This window comes from Macrosteles quadrilineatus, unplaced genomic scaffold (assembly GCF_028750875.1).
Source record: "Macrosteles quadrilineatus isolate MER2022 unplaced genomic scaffold, UCM_ALF_1.0 Scaffold_8__2_contigs__length_117827958, whole genome shotgun sequence".
NCBI lineage: Eukaryota > Metazoa > Arthropoda > Insecta > Hemiptera > Cicadellidae > Macrosteles > Macrosteles quadrilineatus.
In genome coordinates, this window is record NW_026542601.1 from 103,186,696 (window position 1) to 103,210,795 (window position 24,100).

Genomic DNA, 24,100 nt, shown 5'->3' on the forward strand with positions numbered 1-24,100 from the left:
ACATGGAACATGGAACAAGGAACATGGAACATGGAACAAGGAACATGGAACATAGAGCATGGAACATGGAACATAGAACATGGAACATGGAACATGGAACATGGAACATGGAACATGGAACATGGAACATGGAACATAGAAAATGGAACATGGAACATGGAACAAGGAACAGGGAACATAGGACATGGAACATGGAACATAGAGCATGGAACATGGAACATGGAACAAGGAACACAGAACATGGAACAAGGAACATGGAACATGGAACAAGGAACATGGAACAAGGAACATGGAACAAGGAACATGGAACATAGAACATGGAACATGGAACATAGAGCATGGAACATGGAACATCGAACATTGAACATAGAACGTGCAACAAGGAACATAGAACATGGAACAAGGAACATGGAATATGGAGCATGGAACATGGAACATGGAACATGGACCATGGAACATGGACCATGGAACATGGAACATGGATTATAAAACATGGACCATGGAACATGGAACATGGATTATAAAACATGGAACATGGAACATGGAACATGGAACATTTAACATGGAACATGGAACATGGAACATGCAACATGGAACATGCAACATGGAACATGGAACAAGGACCATTGAACATGGAACATGGAACATGGAACTTTGACCATGGAACATGGAAAATGGAACATGGAACATGGAACATGGAACATGGAACATGGAACATGGAACATGGAACATGGAACATGGAACATGGAACATGGAACATGGGACATGGAACATGGAACATGGAACATGGAACATGCAACATGGAATATGGAACATGGACCATTGAACATGAAACATGGAACACGGAACATGGAACATGGAACATGGAACATGAAACATGGAACATTGAATATAAAACATGGAACATGGAACATAGAGCATGGAACATAGACCATGGAACATAGAACATAGAGCATTGACCATAGGACATGGAACATGGAACATGGAACATGGAACATGGAACATGGAACATGGAACAAGAAACACGGAACAGAGAACAAGGAGAAAGAGCATTGACCAATATGGAACATGGAACAAGGAACATGGAACATGGAACAAGGAACATGGAACATAGAACATGGAACATAGAAATTGGAACATGGAACATAGAGCATGGAACATGGAACATGGGACATGGAACATGGAACATGGAACATGGAACAAGAAACACGGAACATGGAACATGGAACATGGAACAAGAAACACGGAACATAGAACAAGGAGAAAGAGCATTGACCAATATGGAACATGGAACAAGGAACATGGAACATGGAACAAGGAATATGGAACATAGAACATGGAACATCGAACATAGAACATGGAACATGGAACATGGAACATGGAACATGGAACATGGAACATGGAACATGGAACATGAAACAAGGAACATGGAACATAGAAATTGGAACATGGAACATAGAGCATGGAACATGGAACATGGAACAAGGAACACAGAACATGGAACAAGGAACATGGAACATGGAACAAGGAACATGGAACTTGGAACATAGAACATGGAGCATGGAACATGGAACATAGAACATGGAACATGGAACATAGATATTGGAACATAGAACATGGAACCTGGAACATAGAACATAAGAACATGGAACATAGAGCATGGAACATGGAACATGGAACAAGGAACACAGAACATGGAACAAGGAACATGGAACATGGAACAAGGAACATGGAACTTGGAACATGGAACAAAGAACAGGGAACATAGAGCATGGAACATAGGACATGGAACATGGAAAATGGAACATGGAACATGGAACATTGACCATGGAGCATGGAACATGGACCATGGAACATGGAACATGGAACATAGAACATGGAACATAGAACATAGAACATGGAACATGGAACATGGAACAAGAAACATGGAACATGGAACATGGAACATGGAACATGGATCAAGGAACATGGAACATAAAACATGAAACATGGAACAAAGAACATGGAACATGGAACATGGAACATGGAACATTGAACATGGAAAATGGAACATGGAACATAGAGCATGGAACATAGAACATAGAGCATTGACCATAGGACATGAAACGTGGAACATGGAACATGGAACATGGAACATGGAACATAAAACATGAAACTTGGAACAAAGAACAGGGAACATAGAACATAGAGCATGGAACATAGGACATGGAACATGGAACATGGAACATGGAACATGGAACATTGACCATGGAACATGGAACATGGAACATGGACCATGGAACATGGAACATGGACCATGGAACATAGAACATGGACCATGGAACATGGAACATGGAACATGGACCATGGAACATGAAACATGGCCCATGGAACATGGAACATGGAACATGGAACATGGAACTTGGAACATGGAACATGCAACATGGAACATGGAACATGGACCATAGATCATGGAACATGGAACATGGAACATGGAACATGGAACATGGAACATGAAACATTGAACATAGAACATGGAACATGGAACATGGAACATGGAACATGGAACATGGAACATCGAACAAGAAACACGGAACATAGAACAAGGACAAAGAGCATTGACCATGGAACATGGAACAAGGAACATGGAACATGGAACAAGGAACATGGAACAAAGAACAGGGAACATAGAGCATGGAACATAGAACATGGAACATGGAACATGGAACATGGAACATGGAACATGGAACATGGAACATGGAACATGGAACATTGACCATGGAGCATGGAACATGGACCATGGAACATGGAACATGGAACATGGAACATAGAACATAGAACATGGAACATGGAACATGAAACATGGAACATAAAACATGGAACATAGAACATAGAGCATTGACCATAGGATATGGAACATGGAACATGGAACATGGAACATGGAACATGGAACAAGAAACACGGAACATAGAACAAGGAGAAAGAGCATTGACCAATATGGAACATGGAACAAGGAACATGGAACATGGAACAAGGAACATGGAACATGGAACAAGGAACATGGAACATAGAGCATGGAACATGGAACATAGAACATGGAACATGGAACATGGAACATGGAACATGGAACATGGAACATGGAACATGGAACATAGAAAATGGAACATGGAACATGGAACAAGGAACAGGGAACATAGGACATGGAACATGGAACATATAGCATGGAACATGGAACATGGAACAAGGAACACAGAACATGGAACAAGGAACATGGAACATGGAACAAGGAACATGGAACAAGGAACATGGAACAAGGAACATGGAACATAGAACATGGAACATGGAACATAGAGCATGGAACATGGAACATCGAACATTGAACATAGAACGTGCAACAAGGAACATAGAACATGGAACAAGGAACATGGAATATGGAGCATGGAACATGGAACATGGAACATGGACCATGGAACATGGACCATGGAACATGGAACATGGATTATAAAACATGGACCATGGAACATGGAACATGGATTATAAAACATGGAACATGGAACATGGAACATGGAACATTTAACATGGAACATGGAACATGGAACATGCAACATGGAACATGCAACATGGAACATGGAACAAGGACCATTGAACATGGAACATGGAACATGGAACTTTGACCATGGAACATGGAAAATGGAACATGGAACATGGAACATGGAACATGGAACATGGAACATGGAACATGGAACATGGAACATGGAACATGGAACATGGAACATGGGACATGGAACATGGAACATGGAACATGGAACATGCAACATGGAATATGGAACATGGACCATTGAACATGAAACATGGAACACGGAACATGGAACATGGAACATGGAACATGAAACATGGAACATTGAATATAAAACATGGAACATGGAACATAGAGCATGGAACATAGACCATGGAACATAGAACATAGAGCATTGACCATAGGACATGGAACATGGAACATGGAACATGGAACATGGAACATGGAACATGGAACAAGAAACACGGAACAGAGAACAAGGAGAAAGAGCATTGACCAATATGGAACATGGAACAAGGAACATGGAACATGGAACAAGGAACATGGAACATAGAACATGGAACATAGAAATTGGAACATGGAACATAGAGCATGGAACATGGAACATGGAACATGGAACATGGAACATGGAACATGGAACAAGAAACACGGAACATGGAACATGGAACATGGAACAAGAAACACGGAACATAGAACAAGGAGAAAGAGCATTGACCAATATGGAACATGGAACAAGGAACATGGAACATGGAACAAGGAATATGGAACATAGAACATGGAACATCGAACATAGAACATGGAACATGGAACATGGAACATGGAACATGGAACATGGAACATGGAACATGGAACATGAAACAAGGAACATGGAACATAGAAATTGGAACATGGAACATAGAGCATGGAACATGGAACATGGAACAAGGAACACAGAACATGGAACAAGGAACATGGAACATGGAACAAGGAACATGGAACTTGGAACATAGAACATGGAGCATGGAACATGGAACATAGAACATGGAACATGGAACATAGATATTGGAACATAGAACATGGAACCTGGAACATAGAACATAAGAACATGGAACATAGAGCATGGAACATGGAACATGGAACAAGGAACACAGAACATGGAACAAGGAACATGGAACATGGAACAAGGAACATGGAACTTGGAACATGGAACAAAGAACAGGGAACATAGAGCATGGAACATAGGACATGGAACATGGAAAATGGAACATGGAACTTGGAACATTGACCATGGAGCATGGAACATGGACCATGGAACATGGAACATGGAACATAGAACATGGAACATAGAACATAGAACATGGAACATGGAACATGGAACATGGAACATGGAACATGAAACAAGGAACATGGAACATAGAAATTGGAACATGGAACATAGAGCATGGAACATGGAACATGGAACAAGGAACACAGAACATGGAACAAGGAACATGGAACATGGAACATGGAACAAGGAACATGGAACTTGGAACATAGAACATGGAGCATGGAACATGGAACATAGAACATGGAACATGGAACATAGATATTGGAACATAGAACATGGAACCTGGAACATGGAACATAGAACATAAGAACATGGAAAATAGAGCATGGAACATGGAACATGGAACAAGGAACACAGAACATGGAACAAGGAACATGGAACAAGGAACTTGGAACATGGAACAAAGAACAGGGAACATAGAGCATGGAACATAGGACATGGAACATGGAACATGGAACATGGAACATGGAACATGGAACATGGAACATGGAACAAGAAACACGGAACATAGAACAAGGAGAAAGAGCATTGACCAATATGGAACATGGAACAAGGAACATGGAACATGGAACAAGGAACATGGAACATGGAACAAGGAACATGGAACATAGAGCATGGAACATGGAACATAGGACATGGAACATGGAACATGGAACATGGAACATGGAACATGGAACATGGAACATGGAACATAGAAAATGGAACATGGAACATGAAACAAGGAACAGGGAACATAGGACATGGAACATGGAACATAGAGCATGGAACATGGAACATGGAACAAGGAACACAGAACATGGAACAAGGAACATGGAACATGGAACAAGGAACATGGAACAAGGAACATGGAACAAGGAACATGGAACATAGAACATGGAACATGGAACATAGAGCATGGAACATGGAACATCGAACATTGAACATAGAACGTGCAACAAGGAACATAGAACATGGAACAAGGAACATGGAATATGGAGCATGGTACATGGAACATGGAACATGGACCATGGAACATGGACCATGGAACATGGAACATGGATTATAAAACATGGAACATGGAACATGGAACATGGAACATTTAACATGGAACATGGAACATGGAACATGCAACATGGAACATGGAACAAGGACCATTGAACATGGAACATGGAACATGGAACATTGACCATGGAACATGGAAAATGGAACATGGAACATGGAACATGGAACATGGAACATGGAACATGGAACATGGAACATGGAACATGGAACATGGAACATGGAACATGGAACATGGAACATGGAACATGGAACATGGAACATGGGACATGGAACATGGAACATGGAACATGGAACATGCAACATGGAATATGGAACATGGACCATTGAACATGAAACATGGAACACGGAACATGGAACATGGAACATGGAACATGAAACATGGAACATTGAACATAAAACATGGAACATGGAACATAGAGCATGGAACATAGAACATGGAACATAGAACATAGAGCATTGACCATAGGACATGGAACATGGAACATGGAACATGGAACATGGAACATGGAACATGGAACATGGAACATTGAACAAGAACCACGGAACAGAGAACAAGGAGAAAGAGCATTGACCAATATGGAACATGGAACAAGGAACATGGAACATGGAACAAGGAACATGGAACATAGAACATGGAACATAGAACATAGAACATGGAACATGGAACATGGAACATGGAACATGGAACATGGAACATGGAACATGAAACAAGGAACATGGAACATAGAAATTGGAACATGGAACATAGAGCATGGAACATGGAACATGGAACATGGAACATGGAACATGGAACATGGAACAAGAAACACGGAACATAGAACAAGGAGAAAGAGCATTGACCAATATGGAACATGGAACAAGGAACATGGAACATGGAACAAGGAATATGGAACATAGAACATGGAACATCGAACATAGAACATGGAACATGGAACATGGAACATGGAACATGGAACATGGAACATGGAACATGGAACATGGAACATGGAACATGGAACATGAAACAAGGAACATGGAACATAGAAATTGGAACATGGAACATAGAGCATGGAACATGGAACATGGAACAAGGAACACAGAACATGGAACAAGGAACATGGAACATGGAACAAGGAACATGGAACTTAGAACATAGAACATGGAGCATGGAACATGGAACATAGAACATGGAACATGGAACATAGATATTGGAACATAGAACATGGAACCTGGAACATAGAACATAAGAACATGGAACATAGAGCATGGAACATGGAACATGGAACAAGGAACACAGAACATGGAACAAGGAACATGGAACATGGAACAAGGAACATGGAACTTGGAACATGGAACAAAGAACAGGGAACATAGAGCATGGAACATAGGACATGGAACATGGAAAATGGAACATGGAACATGGAACATTGACCATGGAGCATGGAACATGGACCATGGAACATGGAACATGGAACATAGAACATGGAACATAGAACATAGAACATGGAACATGGAACATGGAACATGGAACATGGAACATGGAACATGAAACAAGGAACATGGAACATAGAAATTGGAACATGGAACATAGAGCATGGAACATGGAACATGGAACATGGAACACAGAACATGGAACAAGGAACATGGAACATGGAACATGGAACAAGGAACATGGAACTTGGAACATAGAACATGGAGCATGGAACATGGAACATAGAACATGGAACATGGAACATAGATATTGGAACATAGAACATGGAACCTGGAACATGGAACATAGAACATAAGAACATGGAAAATAGAGCATGGAACATGGAACATGGAACAAGGAACACAGAACATGGAACAAGGAACATGGAACAAGGAACTTGGAACATGGAACAAAGAACAGGGAACATAGAGCATGGAACATAGGACATGGAACATGGAACATGGAACATGGAACATGGAACATGGAACATGGAACAAGAAACACGGAACATAGAACAAGGAGAAAGAGCATTGACCAATATGGAACATGGAACAAGGAACATGGAACATGGAACAAGGAACATGGAACATGGAACAAGGAACATGGAACATAGAGCATGGAACATGGAACATAGGACATGGAACATGGAACATGGAACATGGAACATGGAACATGGAACATGGAACATGGAACATAGAAAATGGAACATGGAACATGGAACAAGGAACAGGGAACATAGGACATGGAACATGGAACATAGAGCATGGAACATGGAACATGGAACAAGGAACACAGAACATGGAACAAGGAACATGGAACATGGAACAAGGAACATGGAACAAGGAACATGGAACAAGGAACATGGAACATAGAACATGGAACATGGAACATAGAGCATGGAACATGGAACATCGAACATTGAACATAGAACGTGCAACAAGGAACATAGAACATGGAACAAGGAACATGGAATATGGAGCATGGTACATGGAACATGGAACATGGACCATGGAACATGGACCATTGAACATGGAACATGGATTATAAAACATGGAACATGGAACATGGAACATGGAACATTTAACATGGAACATGGAACATGGAACATGCAACATGGAACATGGAACAAGGACCATTGAACATGGAACATGGAACATGGAACATTGACCATGGAACATGGAAAATGGAACATGGAACATGGAACATGGAACATGGAACATGGAACATGGAACATGGAACATGGAACATGGAACATGGAACATGGAACATGGAACATGGAACATGGAACATGGAACATGGGACATGGAACATGGAACATGGAACATGGAACATGCAACATGGAATATGGAACATGGACCATTGAACATGAAACATGGAACACGGAACATGGAACATGGAACATGGAACATGAAACATGGAACATTGAACATAAAACATGGAACATGGAACATAGAGCATGGAACATAGAACATGGAACATAGAACATAGAGCATTGACCATAGGACATGGAACATGGAACATGGAACATGGAACATGGAACATGGAACATTGAACAAGAACCACGGAACAGAGAACAAGGAGAAAGAGCATTGACCAATATGGAACATGGAACAAGGAACATGGAACATGGAACAAGGAACATGGAACATAGAACATGGAACATAGAACATAGAACATGGAACATGGAACATGGAACATGGAACATGGAACATGGAACATGGAACATGAAACAAGGAACATGGAACATAGAAATTGGAACATGGAACATAGAGCATGGAACATGGAACATGGAACATGGAACATGGAACATGGAACATGGAACAAGAAACACGGAACATAGAACAAGGAGAAAGAGCATTGACCAATATGGAACATGGAACAAGGAACATGGAACATGGAACAAGGAATATGGAACATAGAACATGGAACATCGAACATAGAACATGGAACATGGAACATGGAACATGGAACATGGAACATGGAACATGGAACATGGAACATGGAACATGGAACATGAAACAAGGAACATGGAACATAGAAATTGGAACATGGAACATAGAGCATGGAACATGGAACATGGAACAAGGAACACAGAACATGGAACAAGGAACATGGAACATGGAACAAGGAACATGGAACTTAGAACATAGAACATGGAGCATGGAACATGGAACATAGAACATGGAACATGGAACATAGATATTGGAACATAGAACATGGAACCTGGAACATAGAACATAAGAACATGGAACATAGAGCATGGAACATGGAACATGGAACAAGGAACACAGAACATGGAACAAGGAACATGGAACATGGAACAAGGAACATGGAACTTGGAACATGGAACAAAGAACAGGGAACATAGAGCATGGAACATAGGACATGGAACATGGAAAATGGAACATGGAACATGGAACATTGACCATGGAGCATGGAACATGGACCATGGAACATGGAACATGGAACATAGAACATGGAACATAGAACATAGAACATGGAACATGGAACATGGAACATGGAACATGGAACATGGAACATGGAACATGAAACAAGGAACATGGAACATAGAAATTGGAACATGGAACATAGAGCATGGAACATGGAACATGGAACAAGGAACACAGAACATGGAACAAGGAACATGGAACATGGAACAAGGAACATGGAACTTGGAACATAGAACATGGAGCATGGAACATGGAACATAGAACATGGAACATGGAACATAGATATTGGAACATAGAATATGGAACCTGGAACATGGAACATGGAACATAGAACATAAGAACATGGAAAATAGAGCATGGAACATGGAACATGGAACAAGGAACACAGAACATGGAACAAGGAACATGGAACAAGGAACTTGGAACATGGAACAAAGAACAGGGAACATAGAGCATGGAACATAGGACATGGAACATGGAACATGGAACTTGGAACATGGAACATTGACCATGGAGCATGGAACATGGACCATGGAACATGGAACATTGAACATGGAACATGGAACATGGAACATGGAACATGGAACATGGAACATGGACCATAGAACATGGAACATGTAACATGGAACATGGAACATAGAACATGGAACATGGAACATGGAACATGGAACATGGAACATGGATAAGGAACATGGAACATTGAACATGGATCATGGAACATGGAACATGGAACATAGAGCATGAAACATAGAACATGGAACATAGAACATAGAGCATTGACCATAGGACATGGAACATGGAACATGGAACATGGAACGTGGAACATGGAACATGGAACAAGAAACACAGAACTTGGAACAAGGAACATAGAGCATTGACCATGGAACATGGAACAAGAAACATGGAACATGGAACATGGAACATGGAACATGGATCAAGGAACATGGAACATAAAACATGAAACATGGAACAAAGAACATGGAACATGGAACATGGAACATGGAACATTGAACATGGAAAATGGAACATGGAACATAGAGCATGGAACATAGAACATAGAGCATTGACCATAGGACATGAAACATGGAACATGGAACATGGAACATGGAACATAAAACATGAAACTTGGAACAAAGAACAGGGAACATAGAACATAGAGCATGGAACATAGGACATGGATCATGGAACATGGAACATGGAACATGGAACATGGAACATTGAACATTGACCATGGAACATGGAACATGGAACATGGACCATGGAACATGGAACATGGACCATGGAACATAGAACATAGACCATGGAACATGGAACATGGAACATGGACCATAGAACATGAAACATGGCCCATGGAACATGGAACATGGAACATGGAACATGGAACATGGAACATGAAACATGGAACATAAAACATGGAACATAGAACATAGAGCATTGACCATAGGATATGGAACATGGAACATGGAACATGGAACATGGAACATGGAACATGGAACAAGAAACACGGAACATAGAACAAGGAGAAAGAGCATTGACCAATATGGAACATGGAACAAGGAACATGGAACATGGAACAAGGAACATGGAACATGGAACAAGGAACATGGAACATAGAGCATGGAACATGGAACATAGAACATGGAACATGGAACATGGAACATGGAACATGGAACATGGAACATGGAACATGGAACATGGAAAATGGAACATGGAACATGGAACAAGGAACAGGGAACATAGGACATGGAACATGGAACATAGAGCATGGAACATGGAACATGGAACAAGGAACACAGAACATGGAACAAGGAACATGGAACATGGAACAAGGAACATGGAACAAGGAACATGGAACATGGAAAATAACATGGAACATGGAACATGGAACATGGAACATTCAACATGTAACATGGAACATGGACCATTGAACATGGAACATGGAACATGGAACATGGAACATGGAACATGGAACATGGAACATGGAACATGGAACAAGAAACACTGAACATAGAACAAGGAGAAAGAGCATTGACCGTGGAACATTGAACAAGGAACATGGAATATGGAACAAGGAACATGGAACATAGAGCATGGAACATGGAACATAGAACATGGAACATGGAACATGAAACATGGAACATGGAACATGGAACATGGAACAAGGAACATGGAACATAGAACATGGAACATAGAGCATGGAACATGGAACACGGAACAAGGTACACAGAAAATGGAACAAGGAACATGGAACATGGAACAAGGAACATGGAACATAGAACATGGAACATGGAACATAGAGATTGGAACATGGAACGTGGAACAAGGAACACAGAACATGGAACAAGGAACATGGAACAAGGAACAAGGTACACAGAAAATGGAACAAGGAACATAGAACATAGAGCATGGAACATGGAACATAGAACATGGAACATGGAACATGGAACATAGAGATTGGAACATGGAACGTGGAACAAGGAACACAGAACATGGAACAAGGAACATGGAACATGGAACAAGGAACATGGAACTTGGAACATAGAACATGGAGCATGGAACATGGAACATAGAACATGGAACATGGAACATAGAGATTGGAACATAGAACATGGAACCTGGAACATGGAACATGGAACATAGAGCATGGAACATAGAACATGGAACAAGGAACATGGAACGTGGAACATAGAACATGGAACATGGAACATGGAACATGGAACATCGAACATGGAACATGGAACATGGAACATGGAACAAGGAACAAGGAACATGAAACATGGAACATGGAACATGGAACATGGAACATGGAACATGGAACATGGAACATGGAACATGGAACATGGACCACGGAACATGGAACATGGACCATGGAACATGGAACATGGGACATGGAACTTGGAACATGGAACATGGAACATGGAACATGGAACATGGAACATGGGACATGGACTATTGAACATGGAACATGGAACATGGAACATTGACCATGGAACATGGAACATGGAACATGGAACATTGACCATGAAACATGGAACATGGAACATGGACCATGGAACATGGAACATGGACCATGGAACATGGAGCATGGACCATGGAACATGGAACATGGAACATGGAACATTAAACATGGACCATGGAACATGGAACATGGAACATGGAACATGGAACATGGAACATGGAACATGGAACATGGAACATGGAACATGGAACATGGAACATGGAACATGGAACATGGAACATGGAACATGGAACATGGAACATGGAACATGGAACATGGAACATGGAACATGGAACATGGAACAAGGAACATGGAACATAGAGCATGGAACATGGAACATAGAACATGGAACATGGAACATTAAACATGGAACATGGACCATGGAACATGGAACAAGGAACATAGAACATGGAACATGGAACATAGAGCATGGAACATGGAACATGGAACAAGGAACACAGATCATGGAACAAGGAACATGGAACATGGAACAAGGAACATGGAACTTGGAACATAGAACATGGAGCATGGAACATGGAACATAGAACATGGAACATGGAACATGGAACATAGAACATGGAACATGGAACATAAAACATGGAACATGGAACATGGAACATGGAACAAGGAACATGGAACAAAGAACATGGAACATGGAACACAGAGCATGGAACATGGAACATCGAACATTGAACATAGAACGTGCAACAAGGAACATATAACATGGAACAAGGAACATGGAACATGGAACATGGAACATGGACCATGGAACATGGAACATGGATTATAAAACATGGAACATGGAACATGGAACATGGAACATTTAACATGGAACATGGAACATGGAACATGCAACATGGAACATGGAACAAGGACCATTGAACATGGAACATGGAACATGGAACATTGACCATGGAACATGGAACATGGAACATGGAACATGGAACATGGAACATGGAACATGGAACATGGAACATGGAACTTGGAACATGGAACATGGAACATGGAACATGGAACATGGAACATGGAACATGGGACATGGAACATGGAACATGGAACATGGAACATGGAACATGCAACATGGAATATGGAACATGGACCATTGAACATGAAACATGGAACATTGAACATGGAACATGGAACATGGAACATGGAACATGGAACATTGAACATAAAACATGGAACATGGAACATAGAGCATGGAACATAGAACATGGAACATAGAACATAGAGCATTGACCATAGGACATGGAACATGGAACATGGAACATGGAACATGGAACATGGAACATGGAACAAGAAACACGGAACATAGAACAAGGAGAAAGAGGATTGACCAATATGGAACATGGAACAAGGAACATGGAACATGGAACAAGGAACATGGAACATAGAACATGGAACATAGAACATAGAACATGGAACAAGGAACATGGAACATGGAACATGGAACATGGAACATGGAACATGAAACAAGGAACATGGAACATAGAAATTGGAACATGGAACATAGAGCATGGAACATGGAACATGGAACAAGGAACACAGAACATGGAACAAGGAACATGGAACATGGAACAAGGAACATGAAACTTGGAACATAGAACATGGAGCATGGAACATAAAAACATAGAACATGGAACATGGAACATAGATATTGGAACATAGAACATGGAACCTGGAACATGGAACATAGAACATAAGAACATGGAACATAGAGCATGGAACATGGAACATGGAACAAGGAACACAGAACATGGAACAATGAACATGGAACATGGAACAAGGAACATGGAACTTGGAACATGGAACAAAGAACAGGGAACATAGAGCATGGAACATAGGACATGGAACATGGAAAATGGAACATGGAACATGGAACATTGACCATGGAGCATGGAACATAAACCATGGAACATGGAACATGGAACATAGAACATGGAACATAGAACATAGAACATGGAACATGGAACATGGAACATGGAACATGGAACATGGAACATGGAACATGGAACATGGAACATGAAACAAGGAACATGGAACATAGAAATTGGAACATGGAACATAGAGCATGGAACATGGAACATGGAACAAGGAACACAGAACATGGAACAAGGAAAATGGAACATGTTACAAGGAACATGGAACTTGGAACATAGAACATGGAGCATGGAACATGGAACATAGAACATGGAACATGGAACATAGATATTGGAACATAGAACATGGAACCTGGAACATGGAACATAGAACATAAGAACATGGAAAATAGAGCATGGAACATGGAACATGGAACAAGGAACACAGAACATGGAACAAGGAACATGGAACATGGAACAAGGAACATGGAACTTGGAACATGGAACAAAGAACAGGGAACATAGAGCATGGAACATAGGACATGGAACATGGAACATGGAACATGGAACATGGAACATTGACCATGGAGCATGGAACATGGACCATGGAACATGGAACATTGAACATGGAACATGGAACATGGAACATGGAACATGGAACATGGACCATAGAACATGGAACATGTAACATGGAACATGGAACATAGAACATGGAACATGGAACATAAAACATGAAACTTGGAACAAAGAACAGGGAACATAGAACATAGAGCATGGAACATAGGACATGGAACATGGAACATGGAACATGGAACATGGAACATGGAACATTGACCATGGAACATGGAACATGGAACATGGACCATAGAACATGGACCATAGAACATGGAACATGGACCATGGAACATAGAACATGGACCATGGAACATGGAACATGGAACATGGACCATGGAACATGAAACATGGACCATGGAACATGGAACATGGAACATGGAACATGGAACTTGGAACATGGAACATGCAACATGGAACATGGAACATGGACCATAGATCATGGAACATGGAACATGGGACATGGAACATGAAACATTGAACATGGAACATGGAACATAGAGCATGGAACATAGAACATGGAACATAGAACATAGAGCATTGACCATAGGACATGGAACATGGAACATGGAACATGGAACATGGAACATGGAACATGGAACATGGAACATGGAACATGGAACATGGAACATGGAACATGGAACATGCAACATGGAACATGGAACAAGGACCATTGAACATGGAACATGGATATGGAACATTGACCATGGAACATGGAACATGGAACAAGAAACACGGAACATAGAACAAGGAGAAAGAGGATTGACCAATATGGAACATGGAACATGGAACATTGAACATAAAACATGGAACATGGAACATAGAGCATGGAACATAGAACATGGAACATAGAACATAGAGCATTGACCATAGGACATGGAACATGGAACATGGAACATGGAACATGGAACATGGAACATGGAACATGGAACATGGAACAAGAAACACGGAACATAGAACAAGGAGAAAGAGGATTGACCAATATGGAACATGGAACCAGGAACATGGAACATGGAACAAGGAACATGGAACATAGAACATGGAACATAGAACATAGAACATGGAACATGGAACATGGAACATGGAACATGGAACATGGAACATGGAACATGAAACAAGGAACATGGAACATAGAAATTGGAACATGGAACATAGAGCATGGAACATGGAACATGGAACAAGGAACACAGAACATGGAACAAGGAACATGGAACATGGAACAAGGAACATGAAACTTGGAACATAGAACATGGAACATGGAACTTGGAACATGGAACAAAGAACAGGGAACATAGAGCATGGAACATAGGACATGGAACATGGACAATGGAACATGGAACATGGAACATTGACCATGGAGCATGGAACATAAACCATGGAACATGGAACATGGAACATAGAACATGGAACATAGAACATAGAACATGGAACATGGAACATGGAACATGGAACATGGAACATGGAACATGGAACATGGAACATGGAACATGAAACAAGGAACATGGAACATAGAAATTGGAACATGGAACATAGAGCATGGAACATGGAACATGGAACAAGGAACACAGAACATGGAACAAGGAAAATGGAACATGTTACAAGGAACATGGAACTTGGAACATAGAACATGGAGCATGGAACATGGAACATAGAACATGGAACATGGAACATAGATATTGGAACATAGAACATGGAACCTGGAACATGGAACATAGAACATAAGAACATGGAAAATAGAGCATGGAACATGGAACATGGAACAAGGAACACAGAACATGGAACAAGGAACATGGAACATGGAACAAGGAACATGGAACTTGGAACATGGAACAAAGAACAGGGAACATAGAGCATGGAACATAGGACATGGAACATGGAACATGGAACATGGAACATGGAACATTGACCATGGAGCATGGAACATGGACCATGGAACATGGAACATTGAACATGGAACATGGAACATGGAACATGGAACATGGAACATGGACCATAGAACATGGAACATGTAACATAAAACATGGAACATAGAACATGGAACATGGAACATAAAACATGAAACTTGGAACAAAGAACAGGGAACATAGAACATAGAGCATGGAACATAGGACATGGAACATGGAACATGGAACATGGAACATGGAACATTGACCATGGAACATGGAACATGGAACATGGACCATAGAACATGGAACATGGACCATGGAACATATAACATGGACCATGGAACATGGAACATGGAACATGGACCATGGAACATGAAACATGGACCATGGAACATGGAACATGGAACATGGAACATGGAACTTGGAACATGGAACATGCAACATGGAACATGGAACATGGACCATAGATCATGGAACATGGAACATGGGACATGGAACATGAAACATTGAACATGGAACATGGAACATAGAGCATGGAACATAGAACATGGAACATAGAACATAGAGCATTGACCATAGGACATGGAACATGGAACATGGAACATGGAACATGGAACATGGAACATGGAACATGGAACATGGAACATGAAACATGGAACATGGAACATGGAACATGGAACATCGAACAAGAAACACGGAACATTGAACAAGGACAAAGAGCATTGACCATGGAACATGGAACAAGGAACATGGAACATGGAACAAGGAACATGGAACAAAGAACAGGGAACATAGAGCATGGAACATAGGACATGGAATATGGAACATGGAACATGGAACATGGAACATTGACCATGGAGCATGGAACATGGACCATGGAACATGGAACATGGAACATGGAACATGGAACATGGAACATTGAACATGGAACATGGAACATGGAACATGGAACATGGAACATGGAACATGGAACATGGAACATGGAACATGGAACATGGAACATGGAACATGGAACATGGAACATGGAACATGGAACATGGAACATGGGACATGGAACATGGAACATGGAACATGGAACATGGAACATGCAACATGGAATATGGAACATAGACCATTGAACATGAAACATGGAACATTGAACATGGAACATGGAACATGGAACATGGAACATTGAACATAAAACATGGAACATGGAACATAGAACATAGAGCATTGACCATAGGACATGGAACATGGAACATGGAACATGGAACATGGAACATGGAACATGGAACATGGAACATGGAACAAGAAACACGGAACATAGAACAAGGAGAAAGAGCATTGACCAATATGGAACATGGAACAAGGAACATGGAACATGGAACAAGGAACATGGAACATAGAACATGGAACATAGAACATAGAACATAGACATAGACATAGACATAGACATGTTTTATTCATGAATTTGGTACAAATTATACAATGTACATCTCAATCGTCAAATACATTTTATGGTCTAGTAGCATTTAAATCAAAACGAAAAATAATTAGTTAAATCTATTTTATTCTAAAGATTTAAACAAATAAGTCAAATAAAAATGCCATGTTGAATGAGATCAGGCAGACAGGAATTCTTCGGTACTGTAAAACTCACCTTCCACCAAATAGTTTTTCAGTAATTTCCCAAAACCATTAGAACCCAACCTTGAACTGCACTGCTTTACTTCTTCAGGAAGCCTATTAAAGAAAAATGGGCCCGAAAAATTTGCATTCCTTTCAGAAAGGGTCAGACGATGACATGGAGTACGAAGATCTCCTCCATGCCTAGTGGGGTATCTATGACATTGACCAACCGATGGAATATCCTTCAGATGATTTACTGCAGACATTATTGCTCTGTAGATGAATATAGAAGGCAAAGTTAAAATGTTGTTCTCCCGGAAGACTCCTCTGCATGAATGGAGTGGTGGTAAGCAATTGAGGATACGCACTGCCCTTTTTTGTACGGTAAAGACCTTATCACCATGGGAAGAACCACCCCAGACTTCAATACCATAAGTCATGACTGAGAAAAAACAACCATAGTAGACTGCAACTAACATTTCCCAGTCAAGAAGAGGTTGCAACGTCCTAAGTGCATGGCAGATGCGGTTCAACTTGCAACAAAGCTGTGATACATGATTGGACCATGACAACATTTTATCCACAGTTAGACCTAAAAATTTCACAACAGAGCACTCTTCTATCTCGAACTTATTCAACGAGACGGATTCAGGGATCTTATTGAGAGTTAGGAATTGCATGAAAACGGACTTATCGGAGTTTAGTCTAAGATTGTTCAGCGATAACCAACTTAAAAGTGAACTAACTGACTCTTCAACTCGAGATTGCAAATTGGAACATGGACCTCCAAACAGTAAGGTTGTGTCATCCGCATAGAAGATTGATTTAGCTGAATGAAGATGTGCTGATAGATCATTAATATACACGATAAAAAGCAATGGTCCGAGAATACTACCCTGAGGAACCCCGAACTTGCATTCAGCGAGATGCGACCGAAATCCTGAAATCTCAACAAATTGCATTCTATTTGAAAGATACGATCGGAACCAAGCTAGTGGAACTCCTCGAACACCATATTTTTCCAGTTTCTCACAAAGAATATTGTGATTAACTGTATCGAAAGCTTTCGAAAGATCACAGAATACACTCAGGGCCGGTTTGCGCTGTTCAAGGTTGGATAATACATCCTGAACAAACTCAACAATTGCTTGAGTGGTTGAGCGACCCGCTCTGAAGCCATATTGGTTTTGTATGAGAATGTTATTCATGTCTAGATGATTCATTAACCTGGAATACATAACCTTCTCCATTACCTTTGATAAAGTGCAAAGAAGAGCAACCGGCCTATAGTTGTTAACATCGCATTTGTCACCTTTCTTGAAGACCGGGACAATCTTTGCTGTTTTGTAAATATCGGGGAAAATACCTGATGACATGGAAGCATTAAACAGATAAACTAAAGGGTCTAAAATGGATGTGTACATTTTCTTTAAAAGAGAGCTGGATATTTCGTCAGAGCCTGTCGATGTTTTTGATTTAAGCGATTGAATTGCTTGCTCTATCTCTCTGGAAGAAACTGGAGACAAAAACAAAGAATGCATTGGAGGGGTCTGCTGGACAAGATTGACTGCAGTAGACGATTCACCGAATGTAGATCCAACAAAAGAACCTGAGAAATGTTTCGAAAAAAGATTTACTACTTCAGAAGGTGACTGAACCAATGAATCCTGGGATTTTAAGATGGGTAAAGAAGGAGGTTTCAACTCACAGGTCTCTCTACGAACAATATGCCAAAGGGCCTTTTGCATGCAGTCAGCTTTCTCTAATTCACATGAGATATCTGTACGTTTTTCCTGAATCAAAAGCCTCCTGAACAGTTTTTTTCTCTCTTTCAAAAGTGCTTTCAAGGCTGGATCCTTAGTATTTCGGACGAGAATACCCAAATCGATATTACTACATGGAACCTAACTAACATGGAACATGGAACATGAAACATGGACCATGGAACATGGAACATGGAACATGGAACATGGAACATGAAACATGGAACTTGGAACATGGAACATGCAACATGGAACATGGAACATGGACCATAGATCATGGAACATGGAACATGGAACATGGAACATGGACCATAGATCATGGAACATGGAACATGGAACATGGAACATGAAACATTGAACATGGAACATGGAACATAGAGCATGGAACATAGAACATGGAACATAGAACATAGAGCATTGACCATAGGACATTAAACATGGAACATGGAACATGGAACATGGAACATGGAACATGGAACATGGAACATGGAAAATGGAACATGGAACATGGAACATGGAACATGGAACATGGAACATGGAACATGGAACATGGAACATGGAACATCGAACAAGAAACACGGAACATAGAACAAGGACAAAGAGCATTGACCATGGAACATGGAACAAGGAACATGGAACATGGAACAAGGAACATTGAACAAAGAACAGGGAACAAAGAGCATGGAACATAGGACATGGAACATGGAACATGGAACATGGAACATGGAACATGGAACATTGACCATGGAGCATGGAACATGGACCATGGAACATGGAACATGGAACATAGAACATAGAACATGGAACATGGAACATGAAACATGGAACATAAAACATGGAACATAGAACATAGAGCATTGACCATAGGATATGGAACATGGAACATGGAACATGGAACATGGAACAAGAAACACGGAACATAGAACAAGGAGAAAGAGCATTGACCAATATGGAACATGGAACAAGGAACATGGAACATGGAACAAGGAACATGGAACATGGAACAAGGAACATGGAACATAGTGCATGGAACATGGAACATAGAACATGGAACATGGAACATGGAACATGGAACATGGAACATGGAACATGGAACATGGAACATGGAACAAGGAACGGGGAACATAGGACATGGAACATGGAACATAGAGCATGGAACATGGAACATGGAACAAGGAACACAGAACATGGAACAAGGAACATGGAACATGGAACAAGGAACATGGAACAAGGAACATGGAACATGGAAAATAACATGGAACATGGAACATGGAACATGGAACATGGAACATGGAACATTCAACATGTAACATGGAACATGGACCATTGAACATGGAACATTGAACATGGAACATGGAACATGGAACATTGAACATGGAACATGGAACATGGAACATGGAACATGGAACATGGAACATGGAACATGGAACATGGAACATGGAACATGGAACATGGAACAAGAAACACGGAACATAGAACAAGGAGAAAGAGCATTGACCGTGGAACATTGAACAAGGAACATGGAATATGAAACAAGGAACATGGAACATAGAGCATGGAACATGGAACATAGAACATGGAACATGGAACATGAAACATGGAACATGGAACATGGAACATGGAACAAGGAACATAGAACATAGAACATGGAACATAGAGCATGGAACATGGAACACGGAACAAGGTACACAGAAAATGGAACAAGGAACATGGAACATGGAACAAGGAACATGGAACATAGAACATGGAACATGGAACATAGAGATTGGAACATGGAACGTGGAACAAGGAACACAGAACATGGAACAAGGAACATGGAACAAGGAACAAGGTACACAGAAAATGGAACAAGGAACATAGAACATGGAGCATGGAACATGGAACATAGAACATGGAACATGGAACATAGAGATTGGAAAATGGAACGTGGAACAAGGAACACAGAACATGGAACAAGGAACATGGAACATGGAACAAGGAACATGGAACTTGCAACATAGAACATGGAGCATGGAACATGGAACATAGAACATGGAACATGGAACATAGAGATTGGAACATAGAACATGGAACCTGGAACATGGAACATGGAACATAGTGCATGGAACATAGAACATGGAACAAGGAACACAGAACATGGAACAAGGAACATGGAACATGGAACAAGGAACATGGAACTTGGAACATAGAACATGGAACATGGAACATCGAACATGGAACATGGAACAAGGAACAAGGAACATGGAACATGGAACATGGAACATGGAACATGGAACATGGAACATGGAACATGGACCACGGAACATTGAACATGGACCATGGAACATGGAACATGGGACATGGAACTTGGAACATGGAACATGGAACATGGAACATGGAACATGGAACATGGAACATGGAACATGGAACATGGGACATGGGACATGGACCATTGAACATGGAACATGGAACATGGAACATTGACCATGGAACATGGAACATGGAACATGGAACATTGACCATGAAACATGGAACATGGAACATGGACCATGGAACATGGAACATGGACCATGGAACATGGAGCATGGACCATGGAACATGGAACATGGAACATGGAACATGGAACATTAAACATGGACCATGGAACATGGAACATGGAACATGAAACATGGAACATGGACCATGGAACATGGAACATGGAACATGGAACATGCAACATGGAACATGGACCATTGAACATGGAACATGGAACATGGAACATGGAACATGGAACATGGAACATGGAACATGGAACATGGAACATGGAACATGGAACATGGAACATGGAACATGGAACATGGAACATGGAACATGGAACATGGAACATGGAACATGGAACATGGAACATGGAACATGGAAAATGGAACATGGAACATGGAACAAGGAACATGGAACATGAAACATGGAACATGGACCATGGAACATGGAACAAGGAACATAGAACATGGAACATGGAACATAGAGCATGGAACATGGAACATGGAACATGGAACAAGGAACACAGAACATGGAACAAGGAACATGGAACATGGAACAAGGAACATGGAACTTGGAACATAGAACATGGAGCATGGAACATGGAACATAGAACATGGAACATGGAACATGGAACATAGAACATGGAACATGGAACATGAAACATGGAACATGGAACATGGAACAAGGAACATGGAACATAGAACATGGAACATGGAACATAGAGCATGGAACATGGAACATCGAACATTGAACATAGAACGTGCAACAAGGAACATAGAACATGGAACAAGGAACATGGAACATGGAGCATGAAACATGGAACATGGAACATGGACCATGGAACATGGAACATGGAACATGGAACATAGAACATAGAGCATTGACCATAGGACATGGAACACGGAACATGGAACATGGAACATGGAACATGGAACATGGAACATAGAACATGGAACATGGAACATGGAACATAGAACATGGAACATGGAACATGAAACATGGAACATGGAACATGGAACATGGAACAAGGAACATGCAACATGGAATATGGAACATGGACCATTGAACATGAAAC